General features: G+C 39.9%; 1 long non-coding RNA gene across 3 annotated transcripts in view; it reads left to right on the forward strand.

Moving 5' to 3' along the window:
* Nucleotides 1-9,606, forward strand: part of LOC137334779 (uncharacterized) — a 69,977-nt gene extending 60,371 nt beyond the window's left edge. For all 3 annotated transcript variants that reach the window (XR_010966239.1, XR_010966240.1, XR_010966241.1), the window contains 2 exons: nt 4,175-4,253; nt 5,736-9,606. This is a non-coding gene — a long non-coding RNA (uncharacterized lncRNA). The remainder of the gene's footprint in view (nt 1-4,174; nt 4,254-5,735) is intronic.
* Nucleotides 9,607-21,834: the final 12,228 nt, after the last annotated feature.

Genomic DNA, 21,834 nt, shown 5'->3' on the forward strand with positions numbered 1-21,834 from the left:
CTTATTCAACCTGAATTGGTTAATGCACGGATAATTCGAAAAATGCCATTGTTTCATTCAGAAATGCTTTTAATACAAAATTTAATTCATTGCGATGTGAAAGTGAGTCTGTAATTTACACCAAAAGTACAACAGCTGTGTTTATCCATACTTCTTAATTACAACTGTCATCACCACATGCTCATCTGTGAAGTCTGCTTACAAAGGCACACAATTCACATGTTTAATTGTAAGAAGATATTCCACATTTTGTCAAAATACAGATTCTAAAAGTATCATATAGCATTGAGTAACAGGGCAGTAACAAATCCAGAGGTTATGATAAGCTTGCCCCTGCTATACATCAACACTATCCCAACTCTGAGATGTCTTACTATCTTTGGGAACATAGCCCAGAATATTATTCTGTATAATATGTAGAAATGTAACAATTTCTTATCATTTTCCTTACTGAATAAAAATGAATATCAGGATTGGGAAAAAGCAGACTTTCACATGTATACCACATGATTTGACAAGCAGCGATATTGGGACTTATTTAGCTGAATAATGCAAAGGAATTTTGTATTTATTATATAAAAACAACAGATGGTAAGGGATGGATTAGCAAGGGGCATGCAATCCCTTGTCTGTGCTTTAAGGCTGGTATGTGGAAGGCGTGGCGCTTGACAAGTAACTCCAGCCAGTCAGTCATGCACACACCAGCTCCAAAAAAGAAACACAGTTGTGATAGAGCACACCTTTGCAATGCTTCTCCAACCATCCATCTATTATTTTATATAATATCAGGACTTAAAATTAATGCTGGTCTGCTAGACATGGAGCAGCAGATTTCTTCTTGGACCACAGCCAGCATTTGTGTGAATAGTATGGGTCTGGGATGGGGTTCCTGGCACCTGCACAGTAGTGACTAGTGCTCACTGACGTGCAGGAAAATTTCCTGCTGTGTGCCCTTCTTCCGACAGAAGCAACCAAGGTAAATTACTACTCAGTACTATTTTGTTTTTTAACAATACAGTTGTGCAGGAGAGTGTTTATATTAATATTAGCATATTTGTCCAGTTGTTTGTAGTACAACTGTTGGTGTGGGATTAGGGTAAAGCCAGGAAATAATGTAGTCAGGCTGGGGAAGGGCACAGAGGGAAGCTAATAGCATGAATATTTGAGAGGAGTCTGATTTTTGCTTCAGGAAAAGCATACACCAAAGAATTATTGTTTAACAGATATTTTATTTAAATGAAAGACTTTTGACATTTTCAAAATGGTAGTTAAAAAGACTGCATTCTCCATTTATAGACTGAATTGCTTTCCCAAGTGATGAGCAGAAATTTAATTGAATTCTGTGAAAGGGACTGCTATTTCAATAAGGTGATGCAGATTTTTGAAACATATTAAAAAGATATGAATTCAATTTTTAAAATAATTTAAAGGAACAGCAATATTTTTTCTTTCATGAAAAGATATTTGGCAAACCTCTTACAACCAAACACATATTGTGGTTGAAATGCATCATTGTGTTACTTGCAAGTGATATTATCATAACGGAAATGGGTCCTCTGGCTCTTTTCCTTTTTCAAACAGAAAAAAACCTTTTCAGGCACTTTTGCATGGAAACAAAGATCCTTTAACATATGATTACTGTGCTTTGCTAGTTGTCCAGTTGTTTGATACAGGGAATTACTTTTTTAGCAATCTGTTCCGCTGTCTATTGACCTCCAGCTCTTATTTGTCTGTGAGAGAGAAGGGACTGCTTTTAGTGAAAAGTGAGCATATGGATTTCTGAACATAAAATTAATATTTTGTGAATCATAATATAGGAACAAGAGTAGGCCAGTTAGCCCCTCGAGCCTGTTCCGCCATTCAATGAGATCACAGCTGATCTGTGATCTACCTCCATGTACTCGCCTTAGCCCCATATCCCTTAATACCTTTGGTTAACAAGAATCTATCAATCTCAGATTTAAAATTAACAGTTGAGCTAGCATCAACTGTCATTCGCGGAAGAGAGTTCCAAACTTTTACCACCCTTTAAATGTAGAAGTGTTTCGTAACTTCACTCCTAAAAATCCTAGCTCTAATTTTTAGGCAAATTCCCCTAGTCTTAGACTCCCCAACAAGCAGAAATAGTTTCTATCTACCCTATCAGTTCCCTTTTAATATCTTGAAAACTTCGATCAAATCACCCCTTAATCTTCTAAATTCCAGGGAATACAACCCTAGTTTGTGTAATCTCGCCTCTTAATTTAACCTTTGGAGTCCAGGTATCATTCTAGTAAATCTACGCTGCACTCCCTCCAAGGCCAATATATCCTTCCTAAGGAGTGATGCCCAGAACTGAACACAGTACTTGCAGGTGTTGTCTAACCAGGGCTTTGTTTAGCTGTAGCATAACTTCTACCCCCATGTATTCCAGTCCTCTCAATATAAAGGCCAGCATTCTATTAGCCTTTTTGATTATTTTCTGTACCTGTCCATGACATTTTAATGTACATGGATCCCTAAATCTCTTTGGACCTCCACTGTTTAGAGCTTTTCACCATTTATAAAGTACTCTGATCTATCCTGGTTAGGTCCACAGTGAATGACTTCACACTTGCCTACATTAAAATCCATTTGCCACAGTTTTGCCCATTCACTTAATCTATTAATATCTCTCTGTAATTTTATGCTTCCATCTACACTGTTGCCTATCTTTGTGTCATCGGCAAACTTGGATATGTGGCTCTCTATCCCATCATCTAAGTCGTTAATAAATACAGTGAATAGTTGAGGCCCCAACACAGATTCCTGTGGACACCGCTAGTCAAAACCATTCCAATTTGAGTACCTGCCCATTATCCCTACTCTCTGTCTCCTGCCGCTCAGCCAATTTCCTAACCAGGTCAATAATTTGCCCTCAATTCCATGAGCTTCAACTTTAGCTCTCTTATGAGGGACTTTATTGAATGCCTTCTGGAAGTCCATATAAACAACATCCATAGATCCTGACCACTACTTTAGTCACCTCTTCAAAAATTCAGTCAGGTTCGTCAGGCATGACCTACCCTTTACAAATCCATGCTGGCTCTCTCTGATCAGCTGAAAATTTTCAATGTGTTCAGTCACTTTATCCCTTATTATAGACTCTAGTAATTTCCTGACAACAGATGTTAGGCTAACCGGTCTATAATACTCTGGTTTTTCTCTCTCACCATTCTTAAATAGAAGAGTGACATGTGCAATTTTCCAATCTAAAAGAACAGTTCCTGAATCGAGAGAACTTTGGAAGATTATAGTTAGGGCATCCGCAATGTTCTCATCTACTTCCTTTAAAACCCTGGGATGGAAACAATCTGGTCCTGGGGATTTGTCACTCTTTAGTGCCCTTATTTTCTTCATTACTGTTAATTTGCTTATGTTAATTATGGTGAGTCCCTGTCCCTGATTCAAAATTAGTTTTCTTGGATGTCCGGCATGCTAGCCTCTTCCTCTACTGTAAATACTGATGTAAATAATAGAACTATGGCATGTAGGTGCAAGGCACAGGTTCACACCATATTTCCACCTGCCAAGTTTCCAATCTCAGGTGGTTCATAAGGGATGGGATGGATGGGGAGGAATGATGTCTGTAATGATGAAGACACATTGAAGAGAGAGTTGCCCTGCACAAGTCTCACACACCACCTCGTAATCAATTCAGGAAAAGCCTTGCCTGATGTGAGGAATCAGATTACCATGTTGCAATCTGGGTTGGCAATCAAAAACAGGGCACAGGAGGGAAAACATCAAGTTCTTACTCAGTTCCCTCCCCCCCAGACCCCCAAAAAGCCACCTCATTGTTTACCATTACCCTTTAGTTAAGATCGTGTTGAACTCTTTCAGATCAAGAGGCATGAAGTAGTTTCAATGGTGAACAATGACATAGCTTTTTGACCCTACCCAATCCATAATGAACTATCTCACCAGGTGGAACGGTACATGGGCATTGCTGAATTAAGAGTCAGTGGTGGTGCAGCAGATATTTCAGCACCGTGGTACAGAATTATCATTGTATTTTATAGCACTTACAATTTTTAATATAACAGACATTATTATTATGTACATTATTTTCCAACATTGTTTGAAATCATAATCTCTGGCATTCAGTGTTTAAATTTTAATTTTTTGAAAAGCATTGTTTTTCTTGTGCTTGTAGGAAAAAAAGATACTGCACTCTGCTAGCAAGAGGACAAGCAAAAGTTTCAGCTGTAAAGGAGCAGCTGCTGACATCGCAGGTTGGCCTTTTTGAAAACCAGCAAGATTCCATTCCATTCCATTTTGCTCTTTTCTTTTTCTCATGCAAGCCACTCATAGTCTGCATTATCCTGCATTTGGAAGTACACGAATATTTAGGCCAATTACTTCTCTAAGACCACCACCAGCACTGCTTTGCGATTGCCAGAGGATCAATTTAAATGGAGCCAGTTGGATGGTATCTGTACTACCCTCACAACCCCCCACCCAAAAAATCTCTATCTCCATTTCTTTCCATCCTTTGTTGGTATGTTTTACCCTTTACCTTTTGGCCTTCATGTACTGTATGTCCCAGTCCTTTACCAGATGTGTGGCAGGTGACCCTGTCCCATGTTTCTTCCAGCGCTACTCTTAAATTGATACTAGGGTCGAGGTTATCCAGCATGACTGGGCCTTCTTTCACCGCTTCTTTGCATTCTTGCGTTCTAGTACCCATCCTCTACCTGTTGAGATCGGGAATATATCACACAGTGAATTAGGGAATGAACCCACATCAAGTTATGCTGTGTGGTAATATGCTTGTGTATTTAAAGTTGGGTGACCCGATCAATATAAATAATGCTATGGTTGAATTGGAATCAGAAATGTTCACGTTTGCATCTGCCAGTCTGTTCCTTAAGGAGTGCCTGCTTAGCCTTCCAAAGAGATGTTTAGCACTCCCTTGTCTAAAATGGGCAGTAAGTTAGAGTTACCAACATTAGGAAAATATTAGGAGTGACATTCATGATTAAAATGAGTATGACAGAAATCAAACCCATTTAAACATATGGAGCTGTGTTTAATTTTAGGAGTGAGTTACATCAAAATAGACCACTTTTATAAACCAATGTGAGTAACACTCACTCCAAATGAGTGACTCTTAACAGGTTTAAATATTTATAGAATTATTGTATAGAAGTGCAGGTTGATAAATATTTATGCAAAGTGCTATATATTACTTATAGTGAAGCTGTCCACTTTTGTTATTTGAGAGACATATTTTACATCACCAGTTTCAAAAACCCTCTTCCTATTATGTGCTGCAAAGCTGTACCACAATTCTCTGTTGCCATAGTGATTGCAGTAACAGTGAAAATGGTCAATAATGCATAAGGGAATGTATTAAAGGCTCACTGATATGACACATACCACACCCAGCTCTAATTACTGTATATATTAAAGAGAAAAGTGCTTGTACATATTACAATGATTTGCTTTTGGTCAAGCTCTTGCAAACATCAAATGCTGCATTCTGATAAAATGCTAATGTCGGCCATCTAATTGTGATACACATATTGGTATAATTATGGTTGCAGTCTCCTCTTTATTGTGGTGCTTACGGTACTAACACATACCTGCCCTTATCAATATGGCAGCTGAGATTTTTTTCAGCTGTTTGCTTTGTGTTGACCAAGTAGAGGAAAGTCTTTTAACGTGATTGCACTTTCAGTTCTCGGTTTCCCTTTTTGTTCCCTTCTATGCAGGTACACAAACATAAGGAACACCATTTTCCTCCTTGGTTGTTGCTGCAGAATATTACTGTCCTTTGGGGTGAGGTAGTAGGTTGTATAGTTTTAGGGTTACCCCCTTCCGGTCAGATAACTATACAATCTACTGTCTTTCCTGAGGTGGCTGTCAAAACTGCGATGGATGTGTTAAAAACCATACACGTTATTTCAGTTATCTGGATATATTTTGGAAACGAGGAATGATTTAAACGATCCTGACAAATGGTGTTCTCAGAACAAATATGATTTAATCAATGATTTTTTTTTAGGTTGTAAAGCACTAGTTTGATAATGGATGTTGAAGATGTTCAATTAATAACAGCCACGTAATCCATGTGTGACAAAAACACCGCAGAGGTGAATATTTCCTGTATTTGATCACTCGGATGCACGTTATGTTTATCCTATGATTATCAACACTTCTATAGTTCTTTTCAAATGAAAAAATGAATAAAATGTTGCATCAGCACTTGAATCCAAAATAATACCTGATCATGCCGAATAATATGGTTAGTAATGGTTGGTTGCTCAGTTTTTTGGTTCCTAATGTGGCCTCAAGGTAAGTACATTTTTACAAACTTACCTTTATGTGGAACGGGGGGAAGCAGGAGTGCTCCTCCTCGCTCCAACATTACCAACAGCATCCCTGAAGGCCACTGCCGGCCCACGATCACCCCTCCCGTCCATTCTCCTCCCCTCCCGTTCTCCTCCCCCTCCCCCTGGACTTGTCTGATGGCCACTACCGGTGAGGCAGCTGATCCAACTTCATCCTCATCTAACCGGCGAGCTGCCTCTAAATGCCTGTTTGGCATCTGCAACCTGCTCACAATATGCTGATGAGGTCCGAGGCTCACCCGATATTCCCAGCGCGCCGCCTATTTCAGGCCTGGAAATGGGCTAAACAAATTTCCCCCCCAAAGAGTTCAAATCTCTTACCAAATTCACAGAAAAGCAGCTAGTAGGTTTAAGTATCTATGGTTTGATAGATGTTATTATTTATTATGGTGTAAATGAAGCTACAGGCCCTGAAATTCTATGGGGGTTCCACTGATCCCCTGCAATAATTTCAACGAGAGACTGGCGGAACCTCCACGGAGACAGGGGGTGGGAGAACCCAGGGGCAAGGACTGCCTAAACCAGTAGTTTCCACTTCTGACCTTGGAGAGGGCCCCAGCTCATACACTGAGAGAGATGAGGCATTCGGGCCTCCACAAGGGTGGGCCGCATGTGGGCCACCGTGGTGGGGTTCACGTCTGGCAAGGTGTCTGGTCTCCCGAAAAGGACAATTTATATTTTTTAAATTACAAGGTTGGGGTGGTGAGCCTAAGAAACCACTCCCATGGATGGGCAGCTACCCCAGTTTGCTGGCGCATGGGGCAGGCAGACACTAAAGAAATGCCCCAACTGGTACTTCCGCCCACTGGCCCCATGCAAATGAAATGCCCTCCCTCTAACCTCACAAACAACAGCGAGGATAGGCGTTGGAGGACGGCAGGCGTGATCCCAGCACAATCACCAGGATTGGCGCCTGTGGAATTTCAGAGCCACATTGTTTAACTGGGCTCATTTTATGATGGGACAGGCAGCAAATCTGCAAAATAACTGGAGCAAATATGATGGTGCTCTTGCTACAATAATTTTGAAAACTGTATAATGTGTAAAATACAACTTAGTTTGTTCTTTTACATTGCAATTGGCTTCAGGCATTGTTCATCAATCGGCCATGACTATTTCTCAATGTTCTGCCAGAGTGAGGTAGTAGGTTGTGTAGTTTCAGGGTAGTGATTTTGCCCCATCAGAAGATAACTATACAACCTACTGCCTTCCCTGAAGAGCAATATGACGGCCCGCAACCTGATTTTAGAAAATGAACACATAAAATATGGTGCAAGCAATAGGAAGAACAGCACAAACCAAGGGTAAGTTTCAATAAACATCAATGGTATTTGATAATAAATTGTTCTTTGTTGTTATTCTAGAATGTAGTAGGTTGATGCAGACAGGCAGTGGTTGCTCATTTTGTTCATATGCCTGTTTGAGAGTAATCCTGTTCTTATATTACCTTGGCAATTGGGTGCTACTGTGGTCTATCCAGTGTGAAATGCCGATGACTATCAAACATGCCGAGTCTCATTCCTTCAGGAAGTGAATTGTTGGAGATTTTAAATTTAAAATGTTTTTTTCTTACTTTTCCTTTCTGTGTCTTTTTTCTCTCTTTTAATCCAATCTTTTTTTCCCTCTCTTGAATTCATCCACTCTAATTCACCCTCCATCTCAGTCCTTCCTCTGTTTATTTCTCAATCTATGTATCTCATTGGTTAAGGAGATACACTGTTGGTCCTGTCATTCACCAAGGTCCCGGATGCCCTGTTTCCCTCGCTGCACCATTATCAGCTCGCACTTCCAACAACTTACAGGGCAAAACATTTTGAGCTGAAGGGCGCAAGTTCTGGGCTAATATCTATATAGTTGGGGTATAATATTTCCTATTGTATGTATACATTAAAAAATTGTCAACAATAGCAGAAGACTGGAAGGATCATTTACATATGTTTATCACTTTGAAATATTTATATACTTGGGGTGGGTTTTATATTAATATAAATTTATATATTGAAATATTAAGTACCCAGGTGTGGTACAAGAATGCAACCCCATCTTGGCATTCAGAAGTCTTCATGAACCATGAGAATCAAACAAAATTCAAGGGGAGACAAATGTCATGTAAAAATATAATGCACAGAATGAGACAATTCCCTCTTTCAATAATTTATTGAAGTACAGGTACAGACAGCGGCAGCCCTCCATTACCATACCTAAATGGTCACTCTTCATATATGAGCTTTGACAATGGACTACATTTTCATTTTCATGGCCTGGGCTGTAATATGGAGGAGTGGATTGCCCGCCCTATATAGAATCTGCCTGATCTTCAATCCATTGAAATTAATAGAATTAAAATCGGGCGGGTTCTATAACAGGGAGGCGACCTGCTCCACCAGATTACCGCCCAGGTGTCGAGGACGAAACTCTACTCCAACAAGCATGCCTGGTCCCGTTGTCCACATGAATACTTCCCATTCATCTGAAACTGGGTGATAGCCTTCAATGTACTCTTGGGTACCTGTTTTTTTAAATAATATCTGAAGTATTTTGGTTAAAAGAAATGTCACACATTTCAGCTACGCTTCTACTGGCTGATGGCATTCTGGCACACACCTAGTGCCATAATCTATTTATTGGGCAATATAACTTCAAAAATCAACAGAACTGGCATTCATAACACAGTTCTGTGAGACCAAAAACGCAAATACACTATTGCTGGCAAAGACCATCAACGACATTAACAGTAGCAATCCAACAGAAGGAGAGGTAACTTAGTGACCCCACTGTTTGAGTTAGGATCCACTCAAGCTGAAGCCATGACAGGGCCTCATTGATGCATCATATGGATTAGTTTACCACTGAAAAGACAAAAAACAGAAAACTTAACAGCTGCCTGATTTTATTTTACAGATGTTTATTTGATGCTAACATCTGAGAATTTTAAATTGATCTTCTATATGAGAATGATCTTTCTGTAATCTCTGCATAAATTGGGGAAATTCACTATGACATGGTGCTGATACTGGATATCACTCAGAATTATGCTCACAGTTCAATTTTCCATCTATTTCAAGCTCACATTTAATTTCATGGAGAAGTTCTCTTAATCCTGTGTTTGTCAATGACAGTAAGTGGAATTCAATTGATAGTACATGGTCTGTGTTGTCACAGGATTCTTTAGGTCTGTCTTTCTATTGCAATTATTTTATATTCAATGTTAAATAAACATGTTATTTAAAAAGTGTTTGTAGTAGTATTTTTTCACTGTCCAGTTCATAAAATATGATGGATGTCTTTGATAAAACTTATTTTAAAAGTAAAAGTTTCAGTGTCATTTTTCTAGTTAAATAAATGAAAGATGCTAATGGATCAAATATTAACATCCTGAGCTATGTCTGGTGATGGTGGCATAAAATTCACTCAGTACTGCTTTTGAGTTGGTTTGATCTGATGAGTTTAAAGTATTCAAACTGTAATGCTTGGCCATGTTTCCTTCAAATTTCAATGATAACATATGTTACAAATTCGGATCGGCCTTAGATACCTTCTCAGATTCTGTAACATCAGTCGTTCCCATAAACAGACTGAGTGTCTTATCTTTTATGGAGTTGACTTATATACAGTTGGAGTTGGAGTTGACCCTATATACACTTGTATGATGGAGTAACCAGAGATGTAACAATCGCATCCTCTTGTGATCTGGATTGGATATTTGTGTCTTTAACACAAATGCATCTTCAATCGTTCCAAAGGCAGACCAAGATGAGCAGGTCAGAGGCAGGGTATTCTGCGGTGAGTGACTCACCTCCTGACTTCCCAAAGCCTTTCCACCATCTACAAGGCACAAGTCAGGAGTGTGATGGAATACTCTCCACTTGTCTGGATGAGTGCAGCTCCAACAACACTCAAGAAGCTCGATACCATCCAGGACAAAGCAGCCTGCTTGATTGGCACCCCATCCACCACCCTAAACATTCACTCCCTCCACCACCAGCCACAGGATGCACTGCAGCAACTCACCAAGGCTTCTTCGACAGCACCTTCCAAACCCGCGATCTCTACCACCTAGAAGGACAAGGGCAGCAGGTGCATGGGAACACCACCTCCCGCATGTTCCCCTCCAAGTCACACACCATCCTCATTTGGAAATATATTGCCATTCCTTCATCGTCGCTAGGCCAAAATCCTGGAACTCCCTACTTAACAGAACTGTGGGAGAACCTTCACCACACGGACTGCAGCGGTTCAAGGCGGCGGCTCACCAACACCTTCTCAAGGGCAATTAGGGATGGGCAATAAATGCTGGTCTTGCCAGCGACGCCCACATCTCATGAATGAATAAAACAACATTGAGTGCTAGTTGTAATCAAAACTCATTTATTTCACTCAGCTTCCCATTGCTTCCTATATGTAAAGAAAATAATGAACCCTAATCCATGTTGGTGATCTTATCTTACTTTCTGTGAAACTACTAATTATTTTACTGTTTCTTGGCATTTTCTCTTTCATTCCTGCCACTGCCTGTCAATCCTTCTGATAGTTTGCTTGGTTTCACTATCACCTATCTTTAAAGGTGCAGCAGTTAAAAAGAACCGAGAAACAATCAGAGCCACCATGGGTTAGCACAATCATGGTTCGCATGAGATTTTTTTTCTTTTAACTCTCACTGGACAATAGGCTTATTTGCATTCTATCTCTCACATGCATGACATCAAAGAAAAAGGGACACCATAACAATGATAGGTAATATTACTTAATGTTTACTTGATGTTGGTTGCATTTAATCAAGGGATGCAAAACTATATAATAATCAATATATCCAAGCAGCACATGTAGTCCAGTTACATCACCAATTGGAGGTCCTAGCTGTCCCCTCTACACAAAATGAATGGTATAATGATATAGAATGAACAATCATAGATGTTCCTTTACTTCAGTAAGTGTTCTCTTCTGTTCAGGCTGATGAAGGTGTTTTTGGTGAAGGCCCCCCCCCCACCCCAAGCTGGAAGGAGAGCATCAGTAATAAATAACATGATGGTCAGTTCAAACTCAAAACTATTGTCGTGAGTTCCTTTAATTCGTAATTTGGCTCAATAAAACAACTGATATCCTGCAGTGCTCAATGGTGGCTGAAGGCTTCAAGCAAACAGGCAAACACTATGTGGCCATTCCTCATGGTCACCCAAGTGCATACTAAAGAACTTAAACATAGGTAAGCAGCTGAAGAAACCCTTCCCAGTGATTTTAGACCTCCTGGATATGTACATGGCAGATTTTGCCAGAACCACGAGCAGACCAATCAGGAGATCAGCCAACCTGCCCACCCTGCAAAAACAGGTGCACCAAAATAGACAGTGCTTGGGGGGGTGGAGGTGCAATCAAATGTTGAGGAGCAGCCTTTTCAGATGGTGACCTAGAGGCTGCAACCACTGACCCTAAATATATATATGGAAAAATGTTTTGTCCTGTGTGCAGAATAGATACGTAGTCAGGGCATCTGTGAAATGGCTCAAATAAATGTTAGATTTCACTATTCCAAGCTGCAGTCTCCACCCCAGGTCTCCAGTGGTGCTGGGAAGGAGAAGATATGAGGAATACAGTACCTTCCATTACTTCAGTAAATGTCAATGTTTCACATCAGTTGAAGTGTGTGATTTAGACAATTGGTATCTTGACAGTATTTAAATATGGTAAATATTTTGAGGCAGATTTCTCCAGGCAGAGCATTGAAGATCAAGTGTGTTAGCAGATACTGAACTGTATATAATGTTTTTAAATCTTGATAAAGTTATTCCTTTTCATTCAATGCTGGATTACAAAGAATCCCTAAACAAGTTCAAATTTGCTCCAGTTTGCCTTTGAAGTGCAATTTTAAAGAATAAAACAACACATCAAAGAAAGACTGTTATTAGGTGTACAGATACCTCCCTTTATAACAATGAGGATTATACTGCCATTCAGACAAATAGTTTCCCTGTGTAAGTGTGCCAGAGACATCCAGTTTAGAATACAGCTGATGCAAGGTACCCAGATCCTTCCAGAATGTAAGCAAGCACATCCATCCAAATAGCTAAGCACTGTTTCAATCTAATACTTTTCAGTATCCTAATCTTATTGATATCTTTCTCCTTAGAAATTCTCTCCATAAGTTAATTGTCTATAACCACTTGGTGATGTTGACCTTCAGAAATGTTTTTTCTCTATTTGCGCTCATCATGATAAGGATGCTCCTGCTGGGGATTGGAACACTTTACAACATCATGAAGCACTCTTCACAGGAGTTCTGAACTGAATTGGAATTTTACAATTGAAATGTCACAGTGTCTTGCTGGGAACAAAGGAATCTAATTAACTTGCCAAGACAGGGATTCTCAGGGGAATTTTAATGGGAGATCCAAGATGCAGTGCAATGTGTCATGAGCCAACAGTCTGTGCAACAAGCTTCTCACAGTGATATCTCTCTACCCACAATGCATTGGAGAAAAGAAAAGACAGCATCATGTTTGTATTGGATAAACACATCACGGTAAATTCACCAATCCCATGTCCAAAGGGAGCTCAAGTCGGAATTAGGACTAAAGTACTAACACGATTCTCTGACCTATGCTGGGAGCACGGGATTGATGAATTTGCCCAGTTGTTTCTTGCCTGTGCACAGGTGGCGTAAAACATTTTTCAGAGGGTTTTGTTTGTATAAAAAATAACCTGTAGTTCCCCATAACATTCATAGCAATTTTAGTGCTGAAATGGTACTGTATTTTGCCAGTAACCATCACTTATTTTAATTGTTAAAGAAAAAATATTGTTTAACTTTAGAACTTGACATATTTTATTATTCTGTTAAAAAATGGTATTTGAGCCTATTGGATTTATGAATGTGGATCAAAATTTAACCTTGATGTAAAGTTTCTGTGCTAATTTTAGCAAGAAAGTAGGTGTGAGTATAAAGTGGTGAAATAGTTTTTGTTGCATCTATGTTTTCATTAAAATTAGCAAAGATAGGAATTCATCCCTTGTTTCTGTAAATATTAACCAGGCTTAAATAGTTACTCTAACTTCTCATTTGTAATCAATCTGAGAAAATGCAGAATGTGTACTACTGTTCTGTCATTTCTGAAACGCCTGCCAAACTGGAAGCCATCTGAGAAATAATGAATACATTGCAAATCTTTTTTAAAAAACACACACAGAACATTAGCAGAAAAATGGAATGTTCATGTTGACAAACAATACAGTTATTAAATACTGTCAAAGTTTAAATCTATATGGATTACCTTTTATGTATGTCTGCATTTTCATGCAAGTTCTGGAAAATTATCTTGGGATTATATATTTTGGGCTATCTAAGCAATTTATAGTTTAACATATCTATGTGTGTAGTACAGTATCTGTTATTTAACAGTTCACTAATCTCATTCTCTTTGTCATTTTTGCTGTATTTGTAGTTCTGACTTTCACAGGCCATCTGACAGTGGAACATTACTGTAATGGGGAGTATTTTCAAAAGCAAAATACTTCTTCCTTTTAGTTATTCCACTGTGAACATTTTCAAATTATCCTTTTTCTAAAAGCACTGACTCATGTTGTGGTTCTGTGCCATGGATGGCAGCAGCCTTACGGTATCTTGATCAAGATGCCATTTTTTGTGTGTGAGCCTAGAAAGTTAAGTATAGTTTTACGGTTTTCATGGATACACAGATAGAATTGCATAATTTAATCACTAAAACGCTGGTAAAAATCCAGGAGCCCCAAGTTAAAATGAAATTTGACTTATTCAGTAACCATAAATCTGTGGTGCTAGAAATAGATTATCAAGTACTCTGAAACATGTGTTACTAGGACCATGAAAATATCATTTATGGAATACAGTGGAATTTGCAGACCTGAGCAGCTGGCCTGAACTGCTTTTGATATAGTGAGATTTTTCTTGATTACTTTCAGGTACCATGGAAACATTTCAGAGAGCTTTATTTGCTTAGAAATTTAACCTGTGGTTGATCATTTCTCTCAGGAGACTGATCAAGACTGAATCCATGATATGTTTATGAAAGGAAAGAATTGATGGCCTTTTTTTTGTTCCACATCTATTTTGCTCTTAAAAATCAGATTAAATCTGAATGTTTGGCATATTAATCTGAACTAGTCCAAGTTAGTTAGTTTATTGCTTATCCCTTTTGATACAATACAATCTTGTCTCATCTAATAAGTTGGGATGGACTGAAAACTATGGTTTACAAAGTTCCTTCAATAGTGTCCAAGGACATCCCTACAGGCTGATACAACCTTGTGGAGGGAAAGAAAAGAAAAGGAAAAGAAAATATTAAAAAAGGAAAGAAGGCTTTCACGTCCTCAGGATGTCTCAATGCGCTATATAGCCAATTAATTAATTTTGAAGTGTAATTTTGAAGTATCACTGTTGTTATGTAGATAACGTGGCAGTCAATTTAATAACAACGTTCCACAAACAGCATCGAGACAAATATCCAGTTAATCTGAAAGGATGAAAGTCTGACATGACTCTAGGAGAACTTCCGTCTCTGTTTCAAAAAAATGCCATAGGATCTTTTACCTCCACCTGAACAGACAGAGAACCCTCTGTTAAAGTTTCATTCAAAAGACAGTACCCCCAGGAACACAACAGTCACTCAGTACTGTCCTGAAATGTCAGCCTAGATTATGTGGATTAGGGCTTGAACCCACAACCTTTTGACTGAGGCAAAAGTATTACCAATTGAGCCAAGTTAACACTTGAAGAGAGGAGTACTATTGGGGAGGGGAAGAAAGGAGCTTTTTTTTTCTGTGTAAGAATTTTCACATACTATTAAGAGCAGATTTTCCATAATTGAGGTGTCAGGAACCCCAGTCATGGAGTACGCCCCTCTCTATTTTTAGTTTATGGTATCAGTGGTTTCCTAGCCACCAAGAACCAGGGCTGGATCTGAAAACACAGTGGCCTAGAAATTGGTTGATGGCTCGCCTGTTTTACAGGCATAAAAAGCGTCCAATAAGGCATGCGCTCATACATTCTGCACCGCAAGTGCGCCGCCCGCTGTATTGGTGGACAGAAAAAGAGGCGTCCAGGACCCAAGCCTAAAACATGCTTAAGGCCCTTTGCACATGCAAACGGGAGACCTCACCTGTTTGAGGCCCCCTTCCCAAAATTGGACTGCTCTGAATAGAGCTGGTGCCAGGCCGCCTCCAATAACGAATCTGTGGGCTGCATGTGGCCTAACCAGCAGTCCTTAAAGGAACCGCTGGAGGCCACCACTACAAAGGTAAGCTTGTTTTAAAATGTGCTCCTCCCGGCTGCACTCGTGTGTCCACTCTGGCTTAGTGATAGTAGTAGCACTTTTGCCTCTGAGTCAGAAGGTTATGGGTTGAAGTCCCACTCGAGACTTGAGCACAAAATCTAGGCTGACACTCCAGTGCAGTACTGAGGGAATGCTGCACTGGCAAAGGTGCTGTCTATAAGACGAGACATTAAACTCCCAAGCCCCCTTCTGCCCAGGACCTACCTGAGGCTGAGGCAGTGGCCCGAAATCCATTGTCGATTCGCCGGTGAGCTGCCTGGAGATGCCATTTAAATAAGGTCTGAGGCCCAATATTGGGTGTGCCTTGAGCCTTCCGTTCTTGCACAGGGATTGGTCCCTGCAGCTAGTGGGAGGCCAGTGCAAAGCAATTGCTTGGCCAGTGGCTGAAAATGCAACATCCACTGTTCGTTGTGCTGATGTGTATTGGTGCTAGGTCCCTGCTGTATTGGCACAGGTCTGAAGCCTTCCCATAGCTCATTACACATTATGCACCTGATGCTAAGTGCCTATTTGGAACAGGCAATTCAGGGGTAGCCTGTTGGCCGGGGGAGGGGGGGGGATGGTGTGGGGAATATTTTGCTCCCATATGCTCTCTTCAATAAAGGACCACCCTTACTTTGTACCCTAACAACTGCAAAAAAAAAAATGGCAGTGCTCCACTGATGGCCATCAGTGCCTCATTGGCTGCCGGCGCCTGACATTCCATCACCTGATCCATATGGCACTCCCCTGTCACGGGCACTGTCAAATCATATGAATACACATTATAGACAAGATCAGTTCAGTGAGGTGCATGCATGGCCAGTGCGACAGGAACAGTGTCCCGTGCAGATAGTGTGTGATAATGCATCCTGAAAGCTCCTTTGGCACTCGTGCCCTGTGCTCCAGTCATGCGGTAGGCTCATTAAAGGTATGAAAAGTATGATCATGAGGATTAGGCCCCATAATGCATTTGAATGTCTAAACAACACTACATTATAGTGCAAGGTCAGCTTTCTGTGCTACAGGCACATGCAGTGCTCAAAGAGCAGTGGTCCTGCCATCTCTGTGCTAGGATCGTAGTTTTTTTAATGTCGTTTTCTGTTCATGTTAAGTAGAGCCAACAGGAATGGAAGTTTTTCATGTAAAACCTCAAAAGATACTTGTTTTATCAGCATTACCAGATTATTTCAATAGTGAATTGTAAGAAAGTTAATTATCCAGTCTATCTAATATAGTGTACACAGTACAATACTGTTAAACATAGTAGTGATTCAGTTGTATCATGCAGGGACACCACTGATTAAAGCCACTGGATTGAATTCACATTTTGTATGTAGCAGTGCATTCGCATTTTTTTTACCTACACTTCTCAAATACCGGCTTGCTTCATAAAGTTCCCTGTAATGTGTGTATATTTAATTCACTGTTTTTAGGTGATGCAAAATCAATGGATTTTGCTAAGTAAATGTTAACAAGTGGTTATAATTGGATTTCTGTGTTCCTTTGTTGTTACATTCTATACTGCATTATCTTGCTTTGCCGTGCAGAATTATTCCAACAAACACTTAGTTAAACTAGACAGGCATTGTGTAATGGTCACTCAATCAATCAGTGTTACATTGTGATGTCAGTCTCCTCTGTAGCAATACAATGTCACCTCTAACAGTTTTCTGAAATGTTAAACATTTTTCATGGAATGAAAATGATTTCAACCTATTTGTGCAACAGTATATTCATTAAATTTTCATCATGTGTGCTGAAATATATTTATCTGCCCGGCTGATAGCAACAGTACACATACAAGATGGCAGTGGTGTATGTAGCTTAAGTATATTATTGTACATCCATTGCCAACTTGTGCATCACCAACACAGCCTGTCATTGGAAGCACTGCTATCTTTGCTGTAATGAACTTTGAACTTATTCAGCTTAAAATGTACATATGTTGTGAGAACCACTGTGCACCAGGTTTATGAAAACTGCTACTTTTACCTGGTGTTTTAGAGCCCCAAGTGAAGGACCTGAGTTTGAATTCCAATTTTTAATGTCACTCCCACTCAAGCTTCATCTAGACCAGGGTGCAAACATGCACTTATTTAAAAAAAAACAAATCGACTTGTATTTTCCTTATTTCCTTGATTTTAAGCACTGTTCACAAATTGAAACAAGATCACTTCATTATGAAAATAAGAAAGTATGCAAAGAGAAAAGGCCAACTTCCTTCACAAATCGTGTACAATTTACTTCAATGTATACTTTGCTCAACCCACACGATTTCCTGAGGGAGGCAGCCAAACATAAGTAAAACCTCCAACCACAAATCCTTCGTAAAAATTCTTACAGATTCCCAATTCATTCTAACAACCTACATTTTGTAGTGCTGACCAGTTGCCTTCTACAGATGAGTAATCCATGGTACAAAGTGCATGAATTGTCTGTCTATACTTATCCCGGAATCTTTAATCCTGTTTGTAAACATATATTTATCCAATTCTTTTTTAAAAGAGTTAATCAATGTAGTATTAATGGCATTTTGAAAATATCCCTTTATCACTATTTTGCATAATTGTGGATTGAAGAACAGGAAAAATAAGAATAAAGATAAATCATTAGCAGAAATAGAGACTCATAACTAATTTTTATTACTATTACAGGTATATAGCTATGAGTAAAAGGCAATTTTCATGAGATAGAAATCTTTTCCTTTGTGAGAGTTCAAGAAGTTGAATCCTGATATTGGCAATTTCAACAAAAAACTCCATAAACCTATAGATGATAACCATCAGCATTTCACAGTGACAGTCAGGGCTTGCAGAATTGTGTCCACCTTTAGTGTTTGCTAACAAAAATCAACATGGACCAGGTTGTTTGGTCACTGCCCTGAGATTATCCCAGAATATTACTGGAATATCTTCGAGACATATATAGAACTTGAGCGCATGCAGTGCCACAGAACCTGTATGCCTATGTGCCAACCCAGTCAAATGGCTTCCACACTGGCTTGTGATGAAGTAGCACCGTGGTGTACATGTACTTCAAGCCTTCAGGGGAAGTTATACTTCAGAGAATGATCATGTATATTGTACTTGAGAACTGATGTAAAATGTATCAAATGGAGAAGATGTACAGCAATGATTTATGTAAACGTATTCAAGAGTGTAAGCTAAAGCATACAATCAGGGAGTTGACACATATTTGTCAACCGTCAGCATTGTGACTGGTGGTATGAGGTGGAGAATGGCAATGATGCAGGGAGTGCCAGAAACCATGGAATCACTTTGGAGCTGCTTCTTGTAAGGCTGGTGAACAGGATTTTCTTTTTAAGATATGCATAGCTTAATTGTTCCAAAGTGCAAATGTGATTTCTATTCACAAGTAGGGGTATCCCTGTGAGAACAAAAATTAGAGAGGAATCTCACTGATCTCCATGGTTTTTAACTTGGTCCTTCGGCTTGTCGGAGCACGTGTATCAAATGCTTTAAAGGCCACAAAATAATCAGAAAGGAACATGCTAGATTTGTTCTCATGAGGAATGTGTAGGGCAGGTTGTGATTTTGCAGAGTATCGTATCGTACAGTTGTAGCCCTCCACAAATGGACTCTGCAAAGCTATTTAACAGCTAAACAGTAGCCAAAACAGCCAAAAACATGACCCAAAAATACCCTAAAAGCCTAAAAAGACTAACCAGAGACTTACCTTAAAGATGGTGAGGATCTCTTTAAATACCACTTCTGAAAGCTGCTTACCGACTGATCCTGCCATGATGCACTGGGCGGATTAAAGAAGTGATGTTTCAGGTGTGCGCGGACATCAATTTCAGAAAAGGGCCCTGATTCAGGCGCAGGACCCTGATTATAATATGTAAATGAAGCCTGCATTTGTTGCAGGTGGCCAGTGAGGACAAACTTTAAAAAAAAATCAGTTAAAATTTTACCTCAGTTAAACTTTGGAAATTTGTGCTCTTGTTTTACAAAATTATTTTAAGAAATGCGACTTAGTAAAAAGTACTAGAAGCTGGAGGGAAATATTTAATCAGTACAGATAACTGAACAGTTCTGATGCATCCTGAAAACTTAGGTACACTATCCATATTCGGACTGCATAATCCAAATTTAGTTCACAGTCACAGTTCTGGGCAAAAATATCAAGTCCAAGCCCAGGCTTTAGGGACAAGTTGAGACCTTCAAGTAAAAATTGTAATGAAGGCCTTAAAAAGACACAAAAAGCAATTTTGTGGATAAATTTAATCATGCTATTGTGAAATAATTAATTTTTTATTATTACATTTTGTTTAAACCTTCATTTTGGACTTCAGAAATTTCAGTGACTGAGAAAATAATAACAGCGAAGAAAAATTTCAGGAAGCATTTTGAGCAATTTGTGGCACCACGGTTGCCAAATTTTGCAATCACAGGATTATAAAATCTCACCATAAAATAACAGCCATTGTTTGTATCACAACATGGCACCTTAAAACATTGCAAAGACCTATCACAGCACCACCTATATAAATAACAGGCAATGCATTTAGATAGAATGAGTTTTCAATGTAATGTGTATCCCACGTACTGCATTTAATATATAACATATTGCCTCCACTATATCTCTCCAACCTCTTTCAGTATGCTTGGTTTGGTAATTCTTCTACTTACAATCACAATAATTTTTTTAATGCAGTGTCTTTTTTAATATTTATCTTCAGTACTGGTTCTTCCACATTCTCCTCAGGTACACCTACTTTCACCTTCATCTGTAAAAACTGATGCAAAATACTTATTAAGCATCTACGCCAATCCCTCACTTTCAAGTTGAAGATGGCACCCTTCTTCTCTAAATGATTTACACCTTTATTTTTTATCCTTTTACTTGTTACTCTGCTCATGTGTACAGTTGACAGTAGCTACACAAGTCAGTGGTACTCTAGTAGATTTACATTGTCAGCTCCACAGTAACACTCAGAAACAACATGACTTCTCATGATTCTACTACCATTTCTACTTACCTACTGGCATATGTTCAACTGTTTGGGTTGACAGCTAATGTGGCATTGTACAATTAACTTGTGTGCAGTCAGGTCACATTGCTCACAGATACTGGGCACTCCAGCTTCTTCTGAAACTCAGAGTACCACCATGTATTTACACAAATGTACGTGATACATGACATTATGATGTTCAACATGTACTTACCTTACTGACGCTAGAAGATTTAGAAAAATTCAAAGTGCCCAATATAACCTGGCCAGGACAACTACAGAGAATTATATAATGTTACACTCAAGACTCAATGGGCTCAATTTTAGGAGGCAATTGCGGGTGCATTGGGGGCGGGGAGGCTCTGACAATTGCGGAAATCCCATTCGGGTTCAGAAGCCGACTCCAACCCGTCGACTTCCGAGTTTCCCAAGGGACCCACCTGTGTGCGCGTGGGCAACCCGAAAACGGAAGTCCTGCCAGCAATTAAAGGCGGCGGGATGACAGTTAAAGAGCCAAATGTACCTCATTGAGGTACTTAAGGCATTTTACCTGTGACAGATGAAGTAATTGTAACGATTTTTAACTTACCTGGGTGGCTTGCCCACCGCTTCTGATTCACGCCTGGTGAAACCAAGCATGAAGGGCTGGATCAGGGAAAAAGAAACTAAATAAATTACATAAAACACCATAGAAGGAAGATAAAACTCAAAATGAATCTACCTTTGCACCATGCTCCGATGTCCGATGTCTCCCTCTCTGATCTTCTACTCTTCACCCCCCCCCCGATGTCCTCCCGATCTTCCCCTCACTTCCCCCTCCCCCCGATGTCCTCACGATCTTCCCCTCACCCCCGATCTTCCCCTCCCCCGATAGCCCCCTGGTCACCCCGATGTCCCCCTCTTCCCCCCGATGTCCCCCTCTTCCCCCCTGATCTTCCCTTCTCCCACCCCCCCGATCTTCCATTCTCCCCCCAGATTTTCCACTCTCCACTCTCCCCGGTCTTCCATTCCAGCGCTGGATGATGTCTCGCTCTCTCTCTTTCTCTCCCCCCACCCCCTTACGTTGCAGCTCCTGACAGCAGCCAGCCTGTCAATCAGACTGGCTGCCGGGCGTGAAACCCGGAGAGGACGTTAATCATCAGCAATCAACAAGCGATCACATCAGAAATGGTAAGTTTTGTTCATGGAGGTTTGCCACGCG

The sequence above is a fragment of the Heptranchias perlo genome, chromosome 18 (genome assembly GCF_035084215.1).
Source record: "Heptranchias perlo isolate sHepPer1 chromosome 18, sHepPer1.hap1, whole genome shotgun sequence".
Classification (NCBI taxonomy): Eukaryota; Metazoa; Chordata; class Chondrichthyes; order Hexanchiformes; family Hexanchidae; genus Heptranchias; species Heptranchias perlo.